Raw genomic sequence first — 27,868 nt, 5'->3', positions numbered from 1 at the left:
GATAAACTCAGCCAAGGCAAGGAATGTCCTTCATACCTACTGGGAATTGTTTATTGAAAATGGTTTTTTTTACGGTATATTCTGATGACAAATTTCCCACCCTATCCTATGCCTTCTTTCTCTTTCTTTTTAGAAAAGAAACAGGAAAAAAAAAATAAAGCAAAGAATAAAATAAAGCAAACAGATGAACAGGTGGGGAAAAGACAATGAAAAAGAAAAAGCATTTTACACACACACACACACAGAGAGAGAGAGAGAGAGAGAGAGAGAGAGAGAGAGAGAGACACCAAGATCCATACACAAAACCAGAAGAAAAGAAGAGCCCAAACAAACATGAGACAAAGCATCTACCAAAATACCAAACAGGGTTGAGCTCGTTTTGCGAACTCATACTCTCCTGGGCACAGGCTTCTCTTAAGTGTGGATTGTATACCCAATGAGACTCCATTGGAGAAAATTAACTTTTCCTTTGTAAGCATTGTCAGTTGGAGCTAGCTCCTAGGTTGGGGGGGAGGTCAATGTCCAGTTCCCCTCTCAGAGCTGGGACTCCATCTGGATTGAGCCTGGGAAGGCTTTGTGCATGCTGCCACCATCTCTGAGTTCATAGGTGCAATCAGTCCTGTTGTTTCTGGAAAGCACTGTTTCCTTGGTATCTCCCATCCCCTCTGGCTCTTAAAATCCTCTGCTCCCTTTTCCACTGAGTTCCCTGAGGGAGGAGGTTTGATGGTGACATCCCACCTAGGACTAAGTGTTCCAAGGTCTCTCACTCTCTGCACATTGTCCAACTGTGGGTCTCTTCATTTGTTCCCATCCACTGCCAAAAGGAAGCTCCTCTGATAATCAGCAGGACACGGATCTATGGGCACAACATAGTGTCATTAGGAGTCATTTTATTGCCACATTCCTTTAGCAAAACAATAGTATCTGCTTTTTGGTTCTTAGGATTTTTGCTTTGAAAAAATGGAACTTCAAAACATCTTCTTGACTTCCACATTCTAATGAGATTTCAGAAAATATCAAGCAAGGCTGGTATCATATTCAAAAGTACCAGACTTTTCTCATTTGTCTATGCACCCATAATTGCACATATATGATTTTTAGAATTTTCCAGTCAGTCTATAAACATACTAGCAGAAAAATAAAAATGTTGAATTTGAAAATGTTACACATACTGTACACATCACTTAGTTTTAAAAAGTTGGTGTGTCACGTACTTATGTACAACATTGGGACTATCATAATGAAAACCCTGGTGATTTTTCAGTGTTCATAGAGAATACAGAAGCATTTAATGCAACTACTGGCTTCTCAGGAAATAAAGGAGTTTACTTCTTTAGACATATGCATACCATTATTGTTTCAGGGCATGGAAAAGATATTAATATTAAGCTTGCATAAAATCATACTTTTGAAACTCAGGACAAAAGAAAATCCCTCTGTCTGTCTGTCTGTCTGTCTATCTATCTATCTATCTATCTATCTATCTATCTCATGACAGGGTCTCTCTGTGTAGCCTTGGCTGTCCTGGACTCACTTTGTAGACTAAGCTGGCCTCGAATTTACAGAAATCTGCCTGCCTCTGCCTCCCGAGTGCTGGGATTATAGTTGTACACCGCCACGCCCAGCTAAGAATTTCTCTTTGATTTAACAATGTGCTGAGGATGAGAATAATGGATGATGACAGTAACATACACTCTTACAACTTACAAGTTTTGGAAAGTTTAGTAAAAAGTTTGAAGAAGGGTGAACCATCCATGCTGCAATAGTTGGACGTCCTACATGGGTTGCATCAAAATAAAACTGACATAAGAGAAAGGAAAGACTCGTTTTGTTTTGTGATTAGAAAATAGTCTTTCCTGAAACTCAGAAAAGAGCAGCCAGGTTAAGCAGGTCATAATCATTCATTTACAAAATTGGCCCTCATTTGTAATCCTCCTCTGACGTCACAAGGTATAACATCTCTATTCTGGGAGCAGTGGCTGTTCGCTATTCACACCTACTCCAGAGATAGGGAAAGCCTTGCCTGCTGTGGACTCCCTTTGTAAAAGCTGTATCCTTTTCAGGAAATTGTCCAGGCCCTTGACTGGTGAGCTCCAGCAGCCAGGCCAGGCAGCTTCAAGTTTTGCCCCTGGGCTCCCCGTATATCTTTCTCTCTGTGCCCCTACTTGAGCTCTTCAGCGCCCCTGGGTGCCACACCCTGTGGTCCCTGAAAGGGATGCTCAGATGGCCAGGCTGTGAGGTTGGCCTATACATTTCTGGAAACCAACACCTCAGGACGCCAGAGCAGCTGAGGTTAAATCTCCTCAGCCCTGGGATCTGAGATCAGGCCTGGAGAAACTGGAAAAAGCTGAAGGCGCAGAGAAAGCTGCAGCACCTGAGGCCTGTTACAGCAGCTGCTGCTGACAGGGGGGAAGTCACGGGAAGGGAGGCATGACCAACTGGAACTAGCCTGTGACCTCTAGTCATCCATGTGCACAACATATAAACTACGTTGCGCTCATCCCCCCACACCACCCACACATACCCATCAATCAGGGAGCTTTACATGGTCTGGCACTGTCAGCCAAGGACCAGGACCAAGAATCTGACTCCTTAGTAGTATAAGTTCATAGTTTAGTTAAGGAAAGTTGTTTTGTTTAGGTTAGAGTTCAAGTCTCTGTAAAACCTTCTTGAGGCATGAGTTTATCTGCCCCTCCCCCACACCTCTGTCATAATGGCAGTTCCAGTTTCCAGCAATCCCAAAAACCATCTCCAGCCCCTCATTAGGATCCACCAGATTACGTTAATTTTAGGTTAAAAAGTCTGAACAAAACCCCACCAATTTCTAAGTTCCCTGAAACTCAGGACTAGAAATTCCACCAATCCTCACTCTGGAAATCTCTGGCCTAGAAAACTCTGCCCGATCCCCAACCCAAAACTCCTATAAATGCTGTGTTTTTGCTCAGTTCTCTGGGAGCAGAGGCAACCATTCCTGGATTCATCCCTCCTCTTCTAGCTTTGCCCCTCCAATAAATCTCTTTTAAGAGATTTGTAGTCTGTAGGCTGTCGCTTTGTTCTCTTGACAGTGTCTCCTGCCTTACAGAAGCTTCTCAGCCTCATGAGGTCCCATTTATTAATTGTTGACATTAAGGCCTGGGCTGTGGGTGTACTGTTCAGGAAGTTGTTTCCTGTGCCTATGTGTCCCAGGCTCTTCCCCACTTTTTCCTCTAACTGAGTTAATGTCTCTGGTTTTAAGTTGAGGTCTTTAATCCACTTGGACTTGAGTTTTGTGCATGGTGACAAATAAGGGTCTAATTGCATTTTTCTACATGTAGACATCCAGTTAGACCACCATTTGTTGAAGATGCTATCATTTTTCCATTGAATAGATTTGGCTTCTTTGTCAAAAATCAAGTGAGCAAATGTGTGTGGATTCATCTCTGGGTCTTCAATTTGATTCCATTGATCCACCAGCCTATTACTTTGTCAGTACCATGCTGTTTTAATTACTGTTGCTCTGTAGTACAGCTTGAGATCAGGTATGGAGATTCCTCCGGAGGATCTTTTATTGTATAGGATTGTTTTTGCTATTCTGGGTTTTTTATTTCTCCATATGAATTTGAGAATTGATCTTTCAATATCTTCAAAATATTTTGTAGGTATTTTGAAAAGATCTTCACCAACCCTTCATCTGACAAAGGTTTAATATCCAAAATATATAAAGAACTCAAGAAATTAAACACCACAAAACCAAACAACCCAATTGCAAAATGGGGCTTAGAACTAAACAGAGAATTCTCAACAGAGGAATATCAAATGGCTGAGAAACACTTAAAGAAATGCTCATCCTCGTTAGGCATCAGAGAAATGCAAATCAAAACGACACTGAGATTCCACCTTACACCCATCAGAATGGCTAAGATCAAAAACTCAAATGACACCACATGTTGGCGAGGATGTGGAGAGAGAGGAACACTCCTTCACTGCTGGTGGGAATGCAAACTAGTACAACCACTTTGGAAAGCTATCTGGCATTTTCTCAAAAAAATGGGAATGGGGCTTCCTCAAGACCCAGCTATCCCACTCCTTGAAATATACCCAGATAATGCCCTAACACACAACAGGGACATATGTTCAACGATGTTCATAGCTGCTTTATACACAATAGCCAGAACATGGAAACAGCCTAAGTGTCCCTCAGTAGAAGAATGGACTAAGAAACTATGGTACATTTACACTATGGAGTATTACTCAGCTATTAAAAACAAGGAATTCCCGAAATTTGTGGACAAATGGATTGACCTAGAGATTATCATAATGAGTGACTTTACCCAGAAGCAAAAAGAGACAAACAGTATATACTCACTTATATCAAAACACTAGTCCAAGGGATACATCCCATGAAAAACTTTACTTACCAAGAAAGTGGGTCAGAGGAGAGGACATCCTATTGAGACTTTAGGCGAGAGTAGCATGGAAGAATGGGGAAATAATAGGACCCACAGTGTCCTGGAAACCTACAAGAAGAACTTTATGACAGGCAGATCTGGGTCCTGGGGTCCTCCTCAAACTAAGGCACCAGCCAAGGAGAAATAGGCAGTAAACTTCGAACCCCTACCAAGACCTAGCCGACGAACACGATACTCTCCACTGTTGAGTGGAGAGTGAGATCTGATTGTCACATGAACTCTGGTGCCCCTTTTCTGACCATGTCCCCTGGATAGGGAGGCCTGGTGGCACTCAGAGGAAGGATAGCAAGTTACCAAGAAGAGACTCGATAATCTTAGAGCATACATAGGGGGTGGAAGTCTCCCTCAATCACAGACATAGGGGAGGGGAGAAGGGGGGAAGTGGGAGGGAGGGAAGAATGGGAGGAAACAGGGGAAGGGCTAACAATCAAGATGTAATATGAATAAATTAATAAAAAATGGTAAAAAAAAAAAAAGAGATTTGCTGTCTGGTGTGACTCTCATCAAAAGAAGCCCAGAAGACAAGAAGGGAAGAAAGGGCAGGACTGAGGCTCCTGAGCTCCTCAGCTTAGCTGGGCTTGGGGGAACCCTCCCTTGGGAGCTGCAGTGCCTCTGCTGAGGAGGCCTTCTCTCAGAGCTGGATCCTAGGCTCCCAAGTCTTAGGTATCCTTCCCTCAGGGACACTGCCCCACCTCAGAGCCGTGTGGTTCCCAGGCTTTAGAGTTGTGGGTTTCCTGGGCATCTTCCCATCCAAGCGGTAGGGCCAACAGCGGCTCACACTTGTAAAACTAACACTTAGGAGATGGGTCCCGGAGGATTGGGAACTCCAGCATCACCTACAGAACAAGCTTAAAGCCAGCCCGAGCTACCTGAGACCCTGTCTCAGCAAGTCAAAACCAAACCCACAAACGCACACACACAAGGAAACAGTATATAGTTTTAAATTCTTTTCTTTTAGGAAAAGAGCTTTACTTTTTGCCAATTGTATAATTCAAAGATTTATAGTCATATACTCAAAGCACATTACTAATTACATTAACAAAAGTTCAATGTAAAAACACAATTCTGCCACTGTCAACTTACAAAAATAATTGCCCTAGTGGTTTAAAGAACTAAAATTGAATTCTTACCAATTATTCAGAACATTGGTAACACTGTATAAACACTGGGGGTTTATACAAAAAGCCTTAACTTACTATTATATCCAATGTGCTAAAAAGAGTGCAGGAATGAACAGTGTGGCCATTTAATTTCTACATGGAAAGAACCTGGTTGGTAACCAGCTGATCTACTAAAACACAGCCAACACAAAATGATAGACAGGTTTAGAGATCTTAAAAGTAGCTCTGACAAGGCCACCGGCCTGCTATTGGGAAATGTTGTCAGAAGCACCCGTCAGTCTCAGGTCCACTCCATGGAGTTGTGCCTTGTTTGGTTGAATTCCAACAAATAGAGTGTGTGGTTTGACTAGGTATGGCCCCCGATAGACTCATGTGTTTGGATGCTTGACCCATAGAGCATGGCACTGTTAGGAGGTGTGGCCTTGTTGGAGGGAGGATGTCACTGTCAGGGCGGGCTTTGAGGCTATGCCCAGTGTGGCACACAGTCTCCTGCTGCTGCCTGTGGATCAGGATGTAAAACTCTCAGCTCCTCCAGCCTACATGCTGCCATGCTTTCCACCATGATGATAATGGATTAAACTTCTGAAACCATAAGCCAGTCCCAGTGAAATGTTTTTCTTTATAAGAGTTGCCAAGGTCATGGTGCCTCTTCACAGCAATGGAGCCTTAACTAAGACAGAGAAGTCTCAAGAAACCCCCACGAGTTATGCCTAGGATTTCCACAAAGCTTTAGTCTTCAAGATTCGTGTATGTCATCTCCCTCCTTACACCCTTATGCATGATCAAGAGCACTGCCTACAGCTGTTGATCTACAAGAGGTTTACTACTTTCTCTTTAGGATTCGGAAGCAAAGGGAAGTGATTCTGGAATTTAAATTAAAACAACGACTGTTGTTAGTGGTAAATAAACTTCTAAGATATAAACCTAACACTGTCTTTGCTGAGAAGATACATATATGGATTAATGTCCTCCCATTGGTTTGAAAGTGGGAATCTATGAAATGTGGGCCTGAGAAGAAGAAAGCTAGTTTGGTATTCCACCACACCCACCTTTATCTTGACATAAAAGAAAAAGGATGTTGTCAAATAAAGGGGAGTAGGCTAACTAGAGAAGTGTTATTGCAAAAGTGAAACATAAAAATATATTACCAAAAGATAGCAATATGTGTGCGTGTGTGTGTGTGCGCGCGCGTGCGTGCATATAAATGCACATATGTGTTGAGGTATACATGCCCATGCACATGTGTGTGGAGGCCAAGGAAGAACATCGGGTGTACTGCTACGTGAAGATTGCTGCTGCCTGTCAACTTCATAGGATCTGAAACTGCCTCTGAGGCAGGCTCCTAGGCATAGCTGTGGAACTTATTGACAATAGTTTAGTTTCTAGGTATGCCTGTGAAGGCATTGTCTTGATTAGGTCAGCTGAGGTGGGAAGGCCACTCTAATAGGGATAACATCATTCTTTGGGCTTGGGTTGTGGACTGCAGAAAAGGAAACAAGCTCATCAAAGTGTTCATCATCGTCTGCTTCCTGATGCAGATGCCAGGTGACCAGCTCCCTCAAGCTGCTGACGACAGGACTTCCTCACTAGGATGGACAATACTCTTGGATTGCAAATCAAAACAAACCCTTTTCCATTAAGCTCCAGGTCAGGACATTTCATGAGGACAATAGTTATTACATCCCTCAAATCACCGTGAAAGTAATTAAGATGTATTCTATTAATTTCTGCCATGTCTCCTTGAAACAAGGTTTCCCTAACCCAGAGCGAGGCTGGTGGCCAGAAAGCCCCAGAAATCCTTCTGTGGCCACCTCCCTTCCTCCCACAGCATTGTGTTACAGCTGTGCACACATTATGCTCAGCTTTTAGCATGGGTGCTAGTATCTCAACTCAGGTACTCAACTTTGTGCAGCAAGCACTTTTACCCAGCGCCATCTCTCTCACCCAGCTGCTATTTTTTTTTTAATTAGACACAGCATCATCTATTCAGCATGAATCTTAAAACATGTATTAAGAAAACTAAAAGGTATTTAATATCCAATAAAGTGATAAGTGCACTTTGTATCAAGAAAAAATATTACAAAATGTCATTAAGTATCCTTTATGTGGATTATTTGTTTAGACCCACTAATAGTTGCCTCTGTCAGCTAGGTCTGTTTTAGGATTAAATAGCATTTTTGTTATAGGAAAGTTGGTAATGTGGATTATAATTTCAGACATCTACCCATTTTAATATTTTTTCTATTGAAGTAATAATATATAATAATATATGTGAATGTCTTGTTACATGGTCTGCAGGACTGCATCCCACGTTGAACCTCCACAAATCTGTTCACTCCCCTTCTCCCAAGAACACTGCCGAGTAATCCTCCTCTATAGAACTCCCAGACAGTTGGAATCGGGTTGCAGAGCACTGAGTAGCAGCGACTAATGCAGAAATAGTTCCCTCCTCCAATGGATTTATAGTCTAGTGGGAATGAAATACTTCAAATGTAATTACGAAAGTGTGGGGAGAAAGAGCAGGGGCTACAGAGGGCTAGAGGGAGTTCAGCCAGGAAAGGTAATCTGGCCAGGGGGTGGCAGCTAGTCAACTCCTTGGAGGATAAAATCGGAATCACCTGCAAGCCCAGGCTTCTGATATTAGACTCAGACACAGGGTTCAAACAGCTGCCTCCAGGGCAGATTCATGTTGAGTATACGCTTTGTCTGACCCATATATTGTTTTATACAAATGTGGCCCAAGATAACTTTGTTTAAAAGAAGGAATCTTTGTTTCAAAGAAGGATTTCAGGCCTTGGGAAAAATGAAAAGATTCTGAACCTCAAATTATTATCATCAACAAAAAGGTTACTCATGGCCCCTTTAGATAATGCAGATCATTGCCAATTTACAGCGTAGCCCTGTCACTCCCAACATCTTCCTCTCTCCCTCCGTCATCACCACTGAGACTGAGTTCTGTTTCAAGCCGCTTGTCTTCATGCTGGCCTGCTGTTGCTTACATAAAGATGCATTATCTATCACAACAAGAAAACGAAAGGGCGAATACCATTTCTATTTCCCCACCTCACTCACTGAGACCACTGGAGGCATTTGAGTCCTAATGTCCACCATTAAAGCCATTTTCAGGCAAAGCATGGTCTCTACATTCAAGGACATTCTTACAGGAGAGCTCTAGTTCACAGCCTGCATGGCGTCTCCCCACCCCGCAGTACTTGTAAATTCCTTTCTTAATGCATTTAACCTGGCTGACTTGTCACAGGCGTAGATGCCTCCAGCTGGACCTGTCCGCTCCCAGCCTTATCCTGTCCCTACAACAAGCCCCCAAAACACTCTGTGAGGCTTTGGGGAGCATGTGCCAGACAGGGAACACTAAATGCAAGACACAAAGTAATAAGACAAATCAATAAATGCATGAAGAAATGATAGACCTGTTTATCGTTATATTAATGTCTCAGAAAGAAATTCGGAGTTACACATGTGTAACACATAGCTTACTATCCATGGTCCCCAATGCCAAGCTGTTAAGAGCCTGAGCATCCTTACCCATTTCTCCAGTTTACAGTGGTACACTGTTGTGTTCTATACTAGTCAAGTTTAAGAAGTGATAGCCCATGGACTGGACCTAGGCCCCCTACACAGATCTAGTAATGTAGGTCCTCTAGTAAGGGGACTGGGGGCTGTCTCTGACAGGGACTCTGTTGCCAGATATTTCATCATATCCCGTGGTAGGACTGCCTTGCCAGGTCAGAGGGGAAGAGGACACACTCAGGCCTGATGTGACTTGATGAGCTGGGGTGGGTGGGAAGAGGGCTCCCCTTTTCTGAGGAATAGGAGAGGAGGGATGGAGGGAGAGAAAGGGAGGGTGGGACTGGGAGGAGACGAGGGAGGGGGCTGTGACCAGGATGCAAAGTGAGCAAACTAATAAAAATAAAAAATAATAATAATAAAAAGAAGTGATAGCCACAGTTCAGTGATGATTTAGGCACAAAACTGGGACCTTAATTAATATTCAAATCGAGTCTTTTCAGTTTGCAAAAGTACTGCCCCTTTCTTTGCTTTTTTTTTTTCCTAAAGGCTCTACTTCCACATCCTCTTGGGAAGCCGCAATAGCCTTGTCCTTGCTAGTGAACAGCCTCCCCTCCCTGTCTCTCAGTAGCCTAGAAAGTGCTTCACAAGCTAATAGTTATCTTTTCTGACTAGCTCTGGTAAGAGCTTTTAAAGACACCTCATCTTTTCCCAAACATATTCCTTACCTGTCACTTTTGGTTTGTGTTCAGGCAGAATTCAGTTGGCATCTGAACTTCACTGTCTGTTCTTGGCCAAATTATTTTAAAGGTTCTATTTTTAAAGATCAGTTTCACAAGGCTGTTGAGGGTTAGGATTTATCTGCTATAGTATTCTAGTGTTCCTCTGACTTAGACTTCGACCTTTACCTCACCTAGCGTCCTTGGGTGGTTAGAATATTTTTTATTAAAAATAAGGAACTTGAACTGATTCTTCTCCTTGCTGTATACATTTAATTCAAATAGAATACTAAACTTTTTGATTCTCACTTCCCCTTTAGTCAGCTGGCATTTTATTTCCTTGACAGCAGTTTTAAAAGAAAGCAACAAGCAATGGAATGTCTGGGGCAGATTTCAGACACGGGAGATAAACTCCAAGTGTCTAAACTTGCAATATATCAGCCGGTATCTCATTCTGATCTTCATAAAGTACATTCCTTTGGTTTACCCTCACTCCATCGCTTCCATTTCCCTGCTGATGACCGACCAAACTCTACCCCAGCCACATCCTGGGTCGTAGAATGAATTCCTTCCTCCTTTTCAGTGGGGTGTCATTTGTCAACTGGAATAAGGGCTTCAATTGTGAGAAGAAAGCCTTTAATATTGATAGACAACTCCTGGATATCAACACCTCATTTTTCCCTTGTGCCTGATCCTGTAGCCCAGGTAGCTAGGTGTCAGAGGTAACATTCCTCTTGGAGGATTCAATACCTTCCCTGGTGACCTTTTGTCTGTATTCATGGCTTCCACTATTTATCTTTGTATACTGAGGAAGGTGAGATTTTTAAGCTTATAGAAGGGGCCAAAAGCCAATCTGATGCCATTTAGAGTTTAGAAAGTAGACTGTGAATCTTATTAGTTTTAATTCCTGTTATTCACAACATAGAGGACCTTTGCTAGGGCTAGATGGCTTCCAAGATACATTTCACACTTTTAGTCATTTTTATTATTTTAAAATATCAGTTATAAGGCAGATATCCAAGTCACACATCTCTTTCTCACATTGCAAAATAATTTACCATGGTTAATAATGACTCTGTAATTTATGATTCACTGATTCTGTGATAATCATACGTTTATCATTTTATACATATATGTTATCCATTAACAATCTAATTTGGTTTTGCCTGAATTTTTATGAATAAAATAATATAAGTCATTCTTGTTGGGGCTGCTTATTTTTCTCCACATTCTGTTTGTAATGTTCACCAACATTAATTAATAAGGAAAAAAAATTAGTGAATGTTCTCCTCTCTAGTAATCCATCACACCTCTTCACTATATTGCAAGTGCTTATTCTATTGTTAGTAGACATTTTGTTCATCCATATCCATCTTGCTCCACTTATGCTGGCCCACTAGAGTACCCTCTTTTCTTCACATGTATTCACTTCTTCCCAGATATTAATCATTTATCAATAAGATGCTTTGAATATTTAGAGATAGGAATTTAAACTCAATACTACCCAGTATAATATTAAGGATAACTCACAAATATTTTCTTGGATCAATAATGTTGGCAATAACAGTAGTAACACCTGACATTGTATGCTTCCTGTCAGGCACAGCTTTAGGGCTCTAGAAGCACAAATGCACTTACTCTCACAGCAACACCATGAAATAGATAATTCGGTATTTACCTGAATTTTACAGATCAGACAACTGAGACCGGTGGAATTAGGGAATGTGCCCGAACTCATATATCTACGTATGTTAAATTAGAATAGATGAACGAAACTTAAATATGGTCACCCTCATGATTCAAGGAGGCATTAGGCTATCCTTTCTGGTTACATCACGGCAAAGCCATTTGTAAACTGAAAAGTGTGGAAGTGCCTCTAGCAAAGCTCGCCTGGGAATCAGACAGGAAGGAACTTTAAAGTCACTAAGGGCAAAGGAAAGCTGGCTTGCAGAGATAACTCAGTAGAGGTCCTTTAACTTTAATTTACAAACATTATATCTCACTATCTTTAGAAATTAACCAGTGAGAAGAGTTGTTTTAATGCCAGTATAAACAAGGTGGGAAATGGCCCTATCAAGTCTTCAAAACTCTCTCTCTCTCTCTCTCTCTCTCTCTCTCTCTCTCTCTCTCTCTCTCTTTCTCTCTTTCTCTCTCTCTCTCTTTCCCTCTCCCCCTCCCCTGCCCCAAGCGCCCCCCCTCTGTGTGTGTGTGTGTGTGTGTGTCTGTGTGTGTGTGTGTGTGTGTGTGTGTGTGTGTGTGGTGTGTTTTGAGACAGGAATTCTCTGTGTAGCCTTGGCTGTCCTGGACTCAATTTGTAGACTAGGCTGGTCTTGAACTCACAGCAATCTGCCTCCTTCTGCCTCCCCAAGGGTTGGGATTAGAGAGAGATGTGAATTCTCCTGTTCTCAGATCTTTTTTTTCCCCCCTACAAATGTTAAAATTTTATTTGTTTATTCGCTTTACATCCCAGTCATATCCTCCTCCTTCCTTTCCCCCTTCCCCTTCTCCTTAGAAAAGGGGAGCCCCAACCACCAACCCGTCCCAGCACATCAAGTTCATCAGGGCTAAGTACATCCTCCTGCACTGAGGCCATACAAAGCAGCCAGCTAGGGGAAAGTGATCTAAACGCAAGCAACAGAGTTGATGTCAGAGACCACGCCCCCCACCCCCGCCCGACTCCACTTGCTAGGGGGCCCACATGAAGACAAAGCTGCACATCAGTTATATATGTGTTGGGGGCCTATGTCCACTCCATGCACTCCCTTTGGTTGGTGCTTCGGTCTCTGTAGGCCCCTGTAGGCATAGGTTAGTTGACTCTGTTGGTTTTATCGTGGAATTTTTGTCCTCTCTAGGTCCTTCTATCTTTCCCCCTACTCTTCCTCAAGACTCCCCCAGCTCTGCCTAATGTTTGGCAATGGGTTTCAGCATCTGTTTCAATCCACTGCTGGGTGGAGCCTCTCACAGAACAGCTATGCTAGGCTCCTGTCTGCAAGCATAGCAGAGTATTATTAATAGCATCAGGGGTTGGCTCTCTCCCATGGGGTGGGTCTCAGCTGGGCCAGGCTTTGGTTGGCCATTCTCTCGATCTCTGCTCAATCTTTATTTTGGGTAAATTTTGGGTTGAAGGTTTTGTAGGTGGATTGGTGTTCCCCCTCCCTCCACTGGAAGTCCTGCTTAGTTGGGAGTTGGCCACTTCAGTCTCCATGTCTCCTGCTGCTAGGACTCTCAGCTAGAGTCACCCCCATATCCTCCTAAGAGCCTACCCTGTGGCAGGTCCCCAGCTTGTCCCAGAGATGCTCCCTCTCTGCTTCCCTTCACTCTCCCAGCCTCTTACCTCCCACTCCTGATCTCCCCATATCTGATCCACACCCTGGTTCCCCTCCCCAGTTCCCTCTCTTCATCCACATCCAATGTCTGTTCTATTTCCCCTTCTGAGTGGGATGCAGGCATCTTCTCTTGAGCCCTCCTTGTTTTGTTTTTCTAGAATACATTATGTATTCTGGAATCAATTGTATTTTTTGAATCTGAATTCTTTTATTTACTAAAGATAATGAGGGTTAATTTACTTTACAATATATATCAATAGTTCACTAATTTTTATTAATGAATAATATTCCATTTTGGCTATTCTGGCTTATTTATTCCTGTTGTGGGGCACTTGGATTATTTGCAGTTGTCTACTCCTAAGATTAAAGTTAGGACATTGTTTCATGCAGATTTGTTTTTTGGGGCGGTGATGGAATACAGTTCAAAAAGTTCAAATCACAGTAGTCATGAAGGAAAGAGAGAGGGAGGAAAGAGGGAGGGAAGACAAGAGAGAATACAAGTTTTTTGTTTGTTCATTTTGTAGGCAGAGATGTCTATTCTTTTGTACTATTTATTTATTTATTTATTTATTTATTTATTGTTTTTTCAAGACAGGGTTTCTCTGTGTAGCCTTCACTATCCTGGACTTGCTTTGTAGACCAGGCTGGCCTCGAACTCACAGTGATCTACCTGCCTCTGACTCCTGAGTGCTAGTATTAAAGGCATGCGCCACCACGCCTGGCTTTGGCAGAGATGTTTAAACTGGCCATGGTGTAGACCCACTGTAATCCTTGGGGTTTTCTTGGGGTTGTGGGTATGGTATATGTAGGCGGGGAAGTCACAACCTCAAGGCTACATGAGATCCAGTCTCAGAAAGTCATAAAACAAACATTTTTATTTTATTTTGTTCTGTTGTTTTGAGACAGGATTTCTCGGTGTGGCCTTAGCTGCCCTGAACTCTCTTTGTAGACCAGGATGGCCTCGAATGCACAGAGATCTGTCTGCCTCTGCCTCTGCCTCTCCAAGTGCTGGGATTACAGGTGCCCAGCTCCAATATAGGTTCTTACTTCTTAGGTAAACGCCCACACATGGTATGGGATGTAGGGTTGCTATACAACTGTAAGCCTAACTTTATAGGTAACTCCTGACTTGTTTTCCAACCACTACTGAACTCTCTCACCAGCCACATGACTTCCAGCTGCACCACTGTTTTCTGAGTACACAGGATGGGCAGCCTTTTACTTTAGCCACCGTACTGATTCCACACAGTAGTTTGAATTCGCACATTCCTAAGGACTGATGATGTTCAACATGTTCGTATATGCTACTTTGTCACCCATATATCTTCTTTGGGTGTTCTGTTCAAATATCTTTAAATTTTTAAGGTTTATTTATGCTATGTGTGTATTTTGCCTGCATGTGGGTGCACCACGTGCATTTATGGTGCTTCCCAAGGCCTGAAGAGGGCACAGGATGCCCTGGAACTAAACTTAATGGATGTTTGTGAGCCACTGTGTGAATGCTGGAAACCAAGCGCAGGTCCCTCTGCAAGACTAACAATGCTGTTAACCATTGAGCCATGTCTCCAGCCCCTTCCTTTCCTTATTTTTAATTGAGGAGTGGGCAGATGGCCAAGTAAGTAGAGTCACTGGCTTCTCAAGCCTGCTGACCTGAGGTCAAGCTCTAGAACCCACTTAAAGGTAGAAAAAGATAACTCATTTAAAGAAGAAGAAGAAGGAGGTGGAGGAGGAAGAGGAGGAGGAGGAGGAGGAGGAGGAGGAGGAGGAGGAGGAGGAGGAGACGACTTAAATGAGAATGGACCCCATAGGCTCATATATTTGAGTGCTTATTTCCTAGTTAGTAAATGATTTGGGATAGACTAGAAAGCATGGCCTTGTTGAAAGATGTGCACTAGTGAGTGGGAATGGAGGTTTTAAAAGCCCAGAGGGAGAGAGGGGGGGAAAGGGAAGATACAAATGAGGGGACAACAATCCAGATGTAATCTGAATAAATTATTTAAAATTTAAAAAGCCCACACCAGGCCCAGTCTTTCTCTCTGCCTGCTGCCAGTGGGTCGGGATGTAGCTCTCAGCTACATTTCCAGCACTGTGCCTTCCTCTGTACCACCAAGCTCTCTGCCATGATGAAAATGAGATAAGCCTGAAACTGTAAGCAATCCCTAATTAAATGTGTTACTGTGTAAGAGTTGCCTTGGTCATGACGTCTCTTCACAGCAATAGAATGCTAAGACAGGAGCCAACACCACAAACTTGCCCACTGACCTCAACATGTGCACCATATCACTCACACAAGTAATAACAACAACAACAACAATAAATTTGAGGGGGGAATCTAAGTCTTATTTTTGACATTTGATCTCATTATGTTCTGAATCTACGGTCGTTGTCAGAAATGAGTCCTCAGAGATTTTCTTGAAGTCTACGGTCTCTGTTCTGTTTTGTTTACTCACAGTATCATTTGCACAGTGAAAACATAATATTGATGAATTGGGACATGTGAATATGTTTGGTTTCCAGATTATTCTTTGTTTTGAGTTCAAGAAATTTTGTGCTAGTTTTTGTTCACAAGGGTTTTTCTCGTGTTCTAAAACATTTATGTTGCCTATCTTTCATACACTCGCAGGTAAAACTGACACCAGCCTGGTGTACTGGTAAATGGGAACACTATTTCCGCACATAGCTGTTACAACATACTATGTTGAGATCACCATTAGCCCAGAATAGCTATTAACCACAACAGGGTGGCTTCGATGGATATTCTTGGTTGTCAACTTGACCACATCTGGAATTAACTAAAAATCCACGGGGCTGGATGCACCCAAGAGGGACTTTTAGTTAACTGGATCATTTCAGGGAGGAAGACAGCCATTGTTGCCCTAGCTGGTCCATAGCCTGTAAGACTGTAATAAATCAAACAAATATATATGCTTTTGTAATAATATGAATATTCATATACTACATATCATACATATTCATTCTATTAGTTTTTTTCATCCAGAGAACCCTAACAATGGTCATGACTATAATGCCAACACTTGAGGAGCTGAAGCAGAATGGTGAACTTGAGACCAACCTGGGCTACATAGCAAGTTCAAGGAAAACATAGGCCATATAGTGAAAGCTTGACTCCAAAAGGGGGTCAGGATTCTTAGCGATGTAGCTCAGTGGTAAAGATATGTGTAAAGCCCTAGGTTTGCTATCTAGCCAGAAGAGAAGGAGGAAGATTATATTTTCTGCCTTCATACCTTTGGCAGAAATACCTTATTTACTATATATGCTCAGAGATCTATGGTATTCTGATTCACTGGTCCACAGAGAAATGACCTTCATCAACACCTCACTTTCTCAAATTCTGCATCCTTAAAGCAAGCCTTAAAATCAGATAATTTTAGACTGCCCACACTGATTTTCTTTAGAAAAGTGTCTATTAGTATCTTTGCTTCACATACACATATTAGAATCATTTGCCATCATCATAAAATATTCTGTTAGGATTTACACTGGAATAGTAGTGAATTTCTGAGTCAATCTGCAAAGACTTGATATAGTTTGATATAGTTCTCTTTTGTCCTATGTATCTCTCTATTGCCATGAAGAAACACCATGAACAAGGCAGCTATAAAAGAAAACATTTAATTTGGGGTTGGTAGTTGCAGAGGTTAGAGTTCATGGCTATCACAGCGAAGACCATGGTAGCAGACAAATAGGCACGGTGCTGGACAGTAGGGGAGGGCTTAGCTCTACCCATAGCATAAGGCAAAGGTGGGGAGGAAGGGAGAGATGGAGGGGGGGGAAAGTGTGTATGTGTGTGTGTGAGAGAGAGCGGGGGGGGGAGGGGGAGAGAGAGGGATGAGGGGGGAAGTACGTGTGTGTGTACACACGTGAGTGTGAGACAGAGACAGAAAGAGAGGGGAGTGTGTATGTGTGTGAGAGAGAGAGAGAGAAAGAGAGAGAGAGAGAGAGAGAGAGAGAGAGAGAGAGAAGGAGGGAGAGAGGGGGAGAGAGGGAGAGAGAGAGATGAGGGGGGAAGTACGTGTGTGTGTGTGTGCGCGCGCGTGCGCGCACGCGCGCACGTGAGTGTGAGACAGAGACAGAGCCAGAAAGAGGGGGGAGTGTGTGTGTGTGTGTGTGTGTGTGTGTGTGTGTGCGTGTGTATGAGAGAGACAGAGAGAGAGAGAGAGAGAGAGAGAGAGAGAGAGAGAGAGAGAGTGTGTGTGTATAAGGCATGAGAGGAGGCTTTTGAAACCTCAAAGACTGCACTCTGTCACACCCCCAACAAGGCCCACACGTCTCAATTCTTCCCAAACTCTTCCATCAACTGCAGACCAAGTATATGAGCCTATGGTATCCATTTTCATTCAAACTACTACATTCCATCCCCTGCCACCCATAGGCTTGTAGCCATATCATCACATAAAATGTATTTAATCAAAGATCAAAAGTCCCCATAATCTTTCACAATCTCATTCATTTTAAAAGCCCAAAGTCTCTTCTTAGACTTAAGCAATAACTTAATTGTAAACCCCTGTTTAATAAAGCAAATCAGACACTTCCTACATATAGTAGTACTTGTTTCTTTCTAACATGAATTCAGTTTTTCTTTTACTTAGTTCATTGCACTGTCGGAGGCTTCCAGAATAACACCGACTAGGGTTGATGAGAACAGATATCCTTATTTGTTCAAGTCTGAGAAGGAAAGTGTTCAGCCTGATGGCATGATGCTAGCTGTAATTTTCTTGCATATGTTCTTTGTAACTTAAGGAGGGCTCCTCCATCTTACTATGAAACGATATTATAAAGCTGTTGAATATTTTCTTGAATGTTTCTTTATACATTTTCTGGGAGTCAGGAGATCTCTCTCCTTCACCCTATTGTGAACATAATGATTACTTCACCAACATATTCCTAGAAAATACCATATGTGGTTATAAAGTACTTTCATTTTGTCTTAATAAATAGTCCTGTCTAGTCTCAAATGTGATCCTCCTCTCCTGGCCTACTAAGTCTTGCAAAACTGCAGGTGTGCACTACCACACCTGGCTTATTTTATCCTTATATGCGTTGCTGACCTTGATTCAGTAATATACTGCTGAAAATTTTTATAATCATGTTTGAGAAAGATGTTTTTTTTCCTTTTAAAAATCATTGTTTTGCCTTAATATCAGAATGATTCTGGCAACATCGGAAAAGTTTGGAAATATATTTTCTATGTATATTTTCTGGAGTGGTTTCTGATGAGTTCATGTTGATTCTGCCTTTAATTTATCTTGTAATTTTTTAGTAGAACTATAGTTTTTATTTGTTCACATGTTTTTAACAATTAGAAGCAATTTTCTTAACTTATACAAGACAATCAATATTAATACTATATACATTTTCCTAAATGCGTTTTGGTGATTTGTGGTTTTCCGAGAATTTGTAGATTTAACCTAAGTCATATAATTTATAAGTTTAAATATGTTGATGTAGGGGCTGAATAAATGACTCAATGGTTAAGAATCCTTTGCCAGCTGGGCATGGCGGCGCACGCCTTTAATTCCAGTACTTGGGAGGCAGAGGCAGGCAGATTAATGTGAATTCGAGGCCAGCCTGATCTACAAAATAAGTCCAGGACAACCAAGGTGACACAGAGAAACCCTGTTCTTGAAAAACAAAAAACCAAGCAAACAAACAAACAAAAAGTAATCCTTTGCCTGTCACTGACCATCTCAGTCAGGTATAGGTCCTTGGGAATGGGGGTTCTCGAAGTGTCAGTGGACAAAGATAGGCGAGTGGCAACAGAGACAAATCAGGGGTAATATTTGAATCTGAGTGGTTTTTGCAGACAAGCAAGCTAGGTTTTTATACACATTTTTGAAATGGGGATGGGGCGGGTATTTTTCTTGGTTACATTTTTTCATACAATTCAAAATACAGGATGCAGAGTAATAATGTTGTCATCAATCCTGAATCATCATTCTTAAGTCATAAGCTTGATATCAGTATGCATGTGCCCTCTTTATCAATGGTCAGTGTTCCCTCATTATGCCAAACATCTGTGAGTCAAGACAGTTTTTTTCTTAGCTCTTCTGTCACTATTTGGAGTTTTTTAAACACTTTATTTGTAAATCATAATATAAACTGTTAACTGGTGATTAATTCTTAGCCAAGTTTTTATTAAGTGGAATGGAACTTGGTGGTAAAATCACCTGAATAACCCTTGGCTGCAGTCCCAAGTTAGGTCGTCTCCTAACAACACAGTTACATTTGAAAAGTGCTGATAAAAAAAAAGTAAAAAAAAAAAAAAAAAAAAAAAAGGCAGAATGTTCCAAAACAAATGAGTAAGAAAAAGGCTGCAATCAGTTACTCCTAGCAGGAACATGAGACGCATTCCAGGAGGCTCTCCCTGGGTGGGGGTCATCGCCTCAGGTTGTGCAGTATCATTTGTCACACAGACTCCACTGGAGGGGTGGTGACATTTGCTGGACTATGATGTTGCATTCGAGGCAGAGGCTCTCTGTGAGTTCATTGCCAGCCTGGTGTATAGAGTGAGTTTTAGGATAGCTAGGGCTACACAGAGAGACCCTGTCTCAGAAAAGAAAAAAAAAACACAAAAAACAAACAAGCAAACAAAAACCGAGAGTGCTTGCTCCTCTTCCAAAGGACTCAGATTGTGTTCCCAGCACCCATGTCCAGCAGCTCCCAGCCACCTGTAACTTTAGGTCCATGGAATGAAATTCCCTCTTCTGGCCTCCGAGGACATCTACACCCACAGCCATCTACACTCAGACTACACATGCAAGCACATAAATAAATAAGATCTTTTTAAGAAAGGCTGGCTGCATATTCGTCTTCAAGGTTATAGACACAGCTCCCTTTTATTCAGGAATAAATAATGATAATAATTTTACAAATTTATCCTATTTCTCTATCTCTCAGAATGTTTGCAAACTGGATGCATTTTCAGTTGAGAACCTCTGAGGATGATATGGTATTACTAAGTTGGCTCTTTAGATAGACCCTTAAATCCTGTTTGGTAATTTGAACAGAGGAGCACAGCTTCTTATATACCCTTGACAAAAAAAAAAAAAAAACAAAACAAAACAAAAACTTCTCCCCTATTGAAGAAGTTTTTTTTCTCCTCACCTAGACACATTGTTTCAAGAAGATACACATGGAGCCTGGGTGGTAGCACACACCTGTATTTCTAGCACTTAGAGTGGCAGAAGCAGGTGGATCTCTGTGAGTTCAAGGTCAGCCTGGTCTACAAAGTGAGTCCAACCTAAGTGTCCCTCAGTAGAAGAATGGACTAAGAAACTGTGGTACATTTACACTATGGAGTACTACTCATCTATTAAAAACAAGGAATTCCCAAAATTTGTGGACAAATGGATTGATCTAGAAATTATCATAATGAGTGAGTTTATCTAGAAGCAAAAAGAGACAAACGGTATATACTCACTTATATCAAAACACTAGTCTAGGGGATACGTCCCATGAAAAACTTTACTTACCAAGAAAGTGCGTCAGAAGAGAGAACATCCTATTGAGACTTTAGGTGAGAGTAGCATGGAAGAATGGGGAGATAGTAGGACCCACAGTGTCCTGGAAACCTACAAGAAGAACTTTATGACAGGCAGATCTGGGTCCTGGGGTCTTCCTCTAACTAAGGCACCAGCCAGGAGAATATAGGCAGTAAACTTCAAACCCCTACCAAGACCTAGCCAACGAACATGATATTCTCCACCATTGAGTGGAGAGTGAGATCTGATTCTCACACGAACTCTGGTGCCCCTTTTCTGACCATGTCCCCTGGATGGGGAGGCCTGGTGGCACTAGAGGAAGAATAGTAAGTTACCAAGAAGAGACTTGATATTCTAAGAGCATATATAGGGGGAGGAGGTCTCCCCCAATCACAGACATAGGGGAGGGGAGAAGGGGGAAGTGGGAGGGAGGGAGGAATAGGAGGAAACAGGCTAAGGGCTAACAATTGAGATGTAATATGAATAAATTAATAAAAAATTAAAAAAAAAACAAAGTGAGTCCAAGACACAGAGAAACCTTGTCTCTAAAAAACAAGCAAACAGATATACATGGATGGTGCTAGGAGAGGAAGTAAGCATCTGCCTAGGCAATCAGATATGTCTAGTTAATTCTGGGGACCAATGAGATGACACATTTTATAGACAGATCACCTTTATATAGGTTTTCCAGAAGATACCACTTAAAGCAGTGTACTCAGTGTTAGTCGGAGGTGGTACATTTAAAATAAGATTTAGGTTAGAATAAGTCTCTTATGGATTGTTTAACTCATGTGCATCTCTTCATCTATAATATCATTTGTCTAACTTAATAAAAGTATTTTATTCAAACTTTGGCTGTTTGGGAAACTCACTAGCTATTTCAAATGAGTAAAAGGTGTATTTTTCACATAGTTCAAGCACATCTTTATAAATTGAAATTTATAAAACACATCTTTATACATTGAAATAGTTAACACACTTCTCAGTCACACACTAAGTAGGTTATTAATTCTCTAACTGAATAAAGTTATTGTAGTTCATAAAACTCTGGGAAGTACCAAAGATATCAACATTTTTCTAAATCTCCTTTAATATTGATGATGGATTCATATACTCACACTGTTTTGGCAATAACAAAATAGGGCTCAATAAATGACTCAAGTATCCACAATATTCATTTTAATATTCTCCAATTGACCTAAGTGTGCTAAATGCCAAGATAAATGAACTGGAAAGTGGCCAATGTTTATCTTCTTTACAGAGGTTCCAAGATTTATGACAAAGTTATTTCTGTAAGTCTAGGATAGATTTCAGCTCTTTCCGTAACATTGAATGCTATGCCATCATTGTATTGGATTCTAAAAGATTAATTTGTGTTTTAACCTACATTTATAGTTATCTAACTCTGACTTAATAAAGACAGTGGGATATAAAATGTTCAGACATATTTGTTAAACTACATTTTTGTTTCAATATTTTTCACAAACAGAAAATTACCACAAATTCATCTAAAGTCAGATTTATTGCCTTATCTTCTTGTCTTTTGAGTATCCTTAGAGAAACCATACACTGCTCCCTAAAATCCCTTTTCTAATATACTGCCTAGAATTAAAGAAATGATAGGCTTCATCTTAGAAGATAAACTATATTACCCTATGTAAAATGAGCTTGAGTCAAAGTAATAGTAAACTCATTGGGGGAAGGCTGGGAGGAGTAAAGAGAGGGGAAGCTGTGGTCAGATGTATTGTATAGGAGAAGAATTTTTTAAAACCTGGCTGTAGGGAATGTTCTTAATAAGCATTGATCAGGGAGGGCCCAATCCATCACAGGTGGGGTACCCATGATTGGTGGTGCTGGGTTCTGACTCCTCCCTTTTGGTATGGCAGTGGATATTCTGTGCGACTGTATGTGGGAAGTATGTAATTTTTTCCCTTTGATTTTACAGGGGGTAAAGATTAAGAGATTGCCTTGAGTTTCAGAAAAGACTTGGAGTTTGGACTTAAAATGGTGTCGACACTGAAAGACTATGGGGACTTTTGTAGCTGGATTAAATGAACACTGCAGTATGGTCTGGCTTGAGGCAATGGGGACAAGAAAGTGGAAGGTGGTGGTTTGAATGAGATGTCCCCAATATGTCTTGGCATTTAAATACTTCTTTTGCAGTTGGTGGCCCTTTGGGGGAGACCTGGAGGTGTGGCCATGCTGTAAGGAATATGTCTTTGAGGGAGGGGCAAGCTTTGAAGTTTCAAAAGGCTGCTATCCCAATGTGCTCTTTGCTTCCTGTTTGTGGCTAGGATGTGAGCTCTCAGATGCTGCTACAGTGCCGTGCCTGCCTCCCTGCTGCTGCCATCATGATAGTTAGGGGATCTTACTGCCCTGGAACTGTAAGTCCCAAACAATCTTTTTCTTCTCTTAAAAAAAAAAGCAGAATGTATTAATTTAATAAGAAAAATGCCATGCATTTTGCATCATGCATCATGATAAAAAAAGTAACAACAGTTCTGCCTGTCTCAAAGTATACAGCACCCAAACGTGACCTGTCAAGATGTATGAGAAATGTATAAAAATGTAACATAGACAGACAATTTTAACAAGTTCTACATATCAAATAGAAAAAAGAACACAGGAGTTTGAACAAACACTTGTAGATGTACTTTAAAACAGTCAGAATCATAGAAAAAGTAGAATAGTAATTGCCAGGGTCTGAGGAGAAATGAGTAACGTTGCAAAATGCACAAGTTTTCCATGAGACAGGATGAAGTTCTGTAGAATTATAGTACACTCAGCACAGTGGCAATAGATATTTAATATATTACACAGGCACTTGACAATTGCCATGAGCAATCTTTTTTCCCCCAAGACAGGGTTTCTCTGTGTAGCCTTTACTGTCCTGGACTCACTTTGTAGACCAGGCTGACCTCAAATTCTCAGCGATCCACCTGACTCTGCCTCTTGAGTGCTGGGATTAAAGGCGTGCGCCACCAAGGCACCAAGAGCAATCTTAAATGTGCTCACCACTATCCCTAAAATGCATAAGGAGGTAGACACATTTATTAGCTGGTCTATAACTATCATTTGTTAATATATACAACAAAACATGATATTAGGGGTGGGGCAGTGGATCCATTGGTACAATGCTTACCTCCCATGCGTGAAGCTCCGAGTTTGATCTCCAACACTGCACGTGTAGTGGTCTGAATCCACAGTTCCGATAGAGAGGTATAGACTAGAGGAGCACAAGTTCAAGGTCATCCTTGGCCACCAAGGTGAGTCCTCTACGTCAACCTGGGATACATGAGACCCATTGTCAAAAACATGTTGCACACTGTAAATATATGCAGTTCTACTAAGTTGTCTATGAAAACACTCCAGACCATTTAAAATTTATCCTAATCATTTAATTTTCTAGCCTTTCTAAGGAGAAAATAAAATATAAATATATCCTGCAAAAATAATTTATGAGGATAATTTCTTAATTTTAAAGCAATAAACACACATTAATAATAAAAAGTTAACTTATAAACTGCTTCCAATTAAAGTTCATCTGTTTTGTTACAGTATAAGATAGAGTCAAATTTAGCACAATTCAGATTTAAAAAAAAAAACACAGAGCCATAACTTTCATTTATGAAAAAAAAAAAGGACTAACATTCAAATCATAAAGCTCCAAAAATAATCGTCTTCTCTATCAAACAATAAACTATTGGAGTCAGGAAAAGACCCCTTTGAATGTATTGGTCAATAGGTAATTCCCCCTACACCCATAGCTTTATTCATCATTTCTCTAGCAAGTGAAGTATAACTATGAAAACATTTTTTAAAACCCCAAATTAGAGAAACTGAATATTTTCTTATATAAAAGGACCAAAAAAGTTTGCCTCATGCAAACTTGCTTTATGAATAAAACAGGAAGTTATTTTGTAGGGAAAGTAAATAATCATCTAAGAGGCATGGGAAAGGAGGGGAGGGAAGGGTTGGGGAAGAAGGGGAGAGGAAAGGAGATGGAAGGAAAGTAATAAGAGGGAAGAGAGGGGCTGGAGAGATGGCTCAGAGGTTAAGAGCACTGTCTGCTCTTCTAGAGGTCCTGAGTTCAATTCCCAGCAACCACATGATGGCTCACGACCACCTAGAATGAGATCTGGTGCCCTCTTCTGGTGAGCAGGTATACATGCAAGAAGAACACTGTAATAAATAAATCTTAAAAAAAAAAAGAGGGAAGAGAAAGGAAAGAGAGAATGGAAGAAAGGCAAGGGTGCACACAAAGGGAGGGAAGAGAAAGGAAGAGAAGGGAAGGAAAAAGGAAAGGAGGAAGGAAGACAAAGAGCAGAGAGAAAGAGGAGAGGGAGGGACTGGAAAGAGGAGAGGAGAGAAAGGAAGGAGATGATGGAAAGAAAGAAGGGAACTTGAACAAGATTAGGGATTATGTGTGCCTGGACGCTAGGTCATAGCAGGGTTTACCTTGGTCTCTTGGAAAAACATAGACTGGAAAGGTAACGAGGTAAGAGGAAACGTCGCACGAATTCAGAAGTTCACAGAGGCTTAAGAAAGTGAGTAGTACCAGATCAGAAGCTTCACTGGGCATGCTTACTGTAAGGAAAAGTTGTCTTATTCCACAGAAACGTGGAAGACTTTCTGCAGCTCTCTCTCATGATGGGAGGACGTGAAGCAGCTCAGTGGAGAAGCCTGCGAAAAGGCTCTTGCCTGCATTGAGAACCAACTGACAGGGATTTTTGCTGTTTGATGAGACAGTCTTTGAAACACAGCAACAGGAGACGGAACAATAATTTTCTACTGGTTCAAATATAGCTCGATGGGTTCTAGGTAAAGCTAAAAGAAAGTACTTCAAACCACGGCATCATAACAAAAGTGCAAAGCATCAAAGACTGAAAGGAGACACTCAGAGAAACGAAGACAAATGTTCTTCCCCAGAATTGACAGTCACACTGACTGCAATTTTTACTCCCACAATGGAAGCCAGAAGTCTACAAAACATGCTGCATTTTGCTTAGAGAAAAGAAGTTCTACAACCAGAAATCTATTGCCTAAAATTTATCAAAAATAAATATTATGTAATAATCATAGCTACTTCATTTTTAACAAAGATGCCAAAAATGTACATTGGTTGAGTGATGACAGCCTCTGCAACAGACAATGAATGTCCACCTAAGAGTAAAACTAGACTGCTCTTACCCTATACAGGAAATCAACTCCAAATAAGCCAAAGACCACATTATGTGCCCTGAAACTCAGGACCCATAAGAAGAAAAAGCAGATGAAATACTTCATAATATTGGTATATGCAAGGACTTTCTGAAAAAGAGCTCCAAATGGGAGATCATGAAACATTAACCTAAAATCAAAATTAAAAATTATATTCGGAGGTGTGTGCGGTCATACATGCCTTTAATCCCAGCACTGAGGGAGGCAGATGTAGATGGATCTTTTGGGTTTGAGGCCATTCTGGTCTACAAAGTAAGTCCAGGACAGCTAAGGCTACACAGAGAAATCCTATCTCAAAAAAAAAAAGATTTTTTTTTTTGGAAAAGCCAACTAAAAGAAATCAGGGGTCACTGGTAATAGATATAATGGATTTTATGGTAAAAGGCATTATTAATATAACTTTCACTATATAGTAATGCAAAAGAAGTTAACAGCTCTAGACATTTCTGCTACCAATACATGGTATCAAAATGTACAGAGTAACAATGTAATAATTATTAGAAACAAATAAGATATAATTAAGGAAAATTTAAGATTCCATACACTAAATTCTGATCCTATTATTTTCTCCTCTCAAGCCCCCTAGATCCTCCCCATCTCTGTACCTACCCAACTTCATGTTCTTGATCAGCAACAAAAAACTTAAAGACCCCCAAAATTGTCCGTTTTTGTGTTGGGGTAGGGCTTGCCCTGTAGTATGGTTGACATGCTCAGTGTTGTCTCCCAGGAGCATCTATCACAAGGAGCCTCTTGGTTAGGGGTGGAACTCTGTGCCCACTTCCCCTTCCCTATTGTCATTTTATCTGGCTTGAACTTGTATGTGATGGCATGGTCTACGTGAGTTCATATGTATATCACCTGTTCTATCTATAAGATGCTATTTCCTTGGAGTCATCTACCACCCTTGGCTTTTACAATCTTTTAGCCTCCTCTTCGGCATTGAGGGAAAGGGTTTGATAAAAGCCATCCCACTTATGGCTGAATGCTCCCAAATTTCTTTCAGCACACTGTCTAGTTGTGGGTCTCTGTGTTAATTATTATCTACTACAAGGGTCCCGATAAGGCTTGAGTGATACACTGATCTATGGGAACAACATGTCAGTAGAAGCCATCTTATTGCTATGTTGATTTAATAGAAAAATAACAGTAGTAGGTTTTCCTCCAGGGCCCATGACTATCTAGTCTCAGGTTCATGGCTACTTAGCAGTGCCAGGTATGGGTTCCATCTTTCGGACTGGGCTTTAAGTACCACCACCACCACCACCACCACCACCACCACAACAACAACAACAACAACAAAACAGCAACAAAAAGTGGTTGGGAACTCCTGTATCATTTGTGTCACTATTTTCCAGCATCATGAATGCTTGTTAGAAGCTTCTGGTTGGACACCAGCTTGATTTTCCATGTGCAATGACACAAGTTAACGGTGTCTTCAACAATATGACCTAATTGTCAGGTTGTGAAAGATCACCAACAACACTGGAAATACCCTATGTTTGGGGGTCAGGTTTGGGACGCCTTTGGCCAATGAATAAAGGAAAACTTTAACTTAAGACTCAGTAACTGCTGCATTTGTTTAATAAGGAGTGAAGATATGGACATGATTACGACTAATAGGCCTTAGGTGATATCAGTCTGTAGACGTATCAACAACTGCAGATTATCACAGTACCCACGCACAAGGCCTGCTCGCCAGCACTCAGGCTCCCTCTATGGCCGGACTCTCCTTTTGCCCCTCCTTTAGCAGCAGTTCATACTTCTCCTGGGGAAAGCCCTCAATGAGTTGGCAGTTTCCATCTTTGTAAAACTCCCTTCTTCCACTTACCAAACCTTGCCCATCTTCTAGTTGACTCAACTACTCTGTTTTTCTACCCAGTAAACTTTACAAAATCATAGTTTAAGAATAAATTCATTGATTTAGAATTGGAAATCAGAATATTACAAAAGATTACTGACAATAACTGTTACTCTATCTTTGTAATAATTTTCTGTTAGTCTTAATTA

General features: G+C 41.1%; 1 long non-coding RNA gene across 1 annotated transcript; it reads right to left on the bottom strand.

The window, feature by feature from the left end:
* Positions 1 to 27,868, bottom strand: LOC311579829. The gene is made up of 3 exons (XR_014773260.1): positions 25,230 to 27,868; positions 23,784 to 23,926; positions 1 to 856 (listed from the first exon to the last, which is right to left on the bottom strand). It is a non-coding gene; the product is annotated as an uncharacterized lncRNA (long non-coding RNA).

The sequence above is a fragment of the Acomys minous genome (assembly GCF_964271855.1).
Source record: "Acomys minous genome assembly, chromosome: 12".
Classification (NCBI taxonomy): Eukaryota; Metazoa; Chordata; class Mammalia; order Rodentia; family Muridae; genus Acomys; species Acomys minous.
The sequence above is the reverse complement of the archived record's forward strand: the minus strand, read 5'-3'. Positions and strand labels throughout refer to the sequence as shown.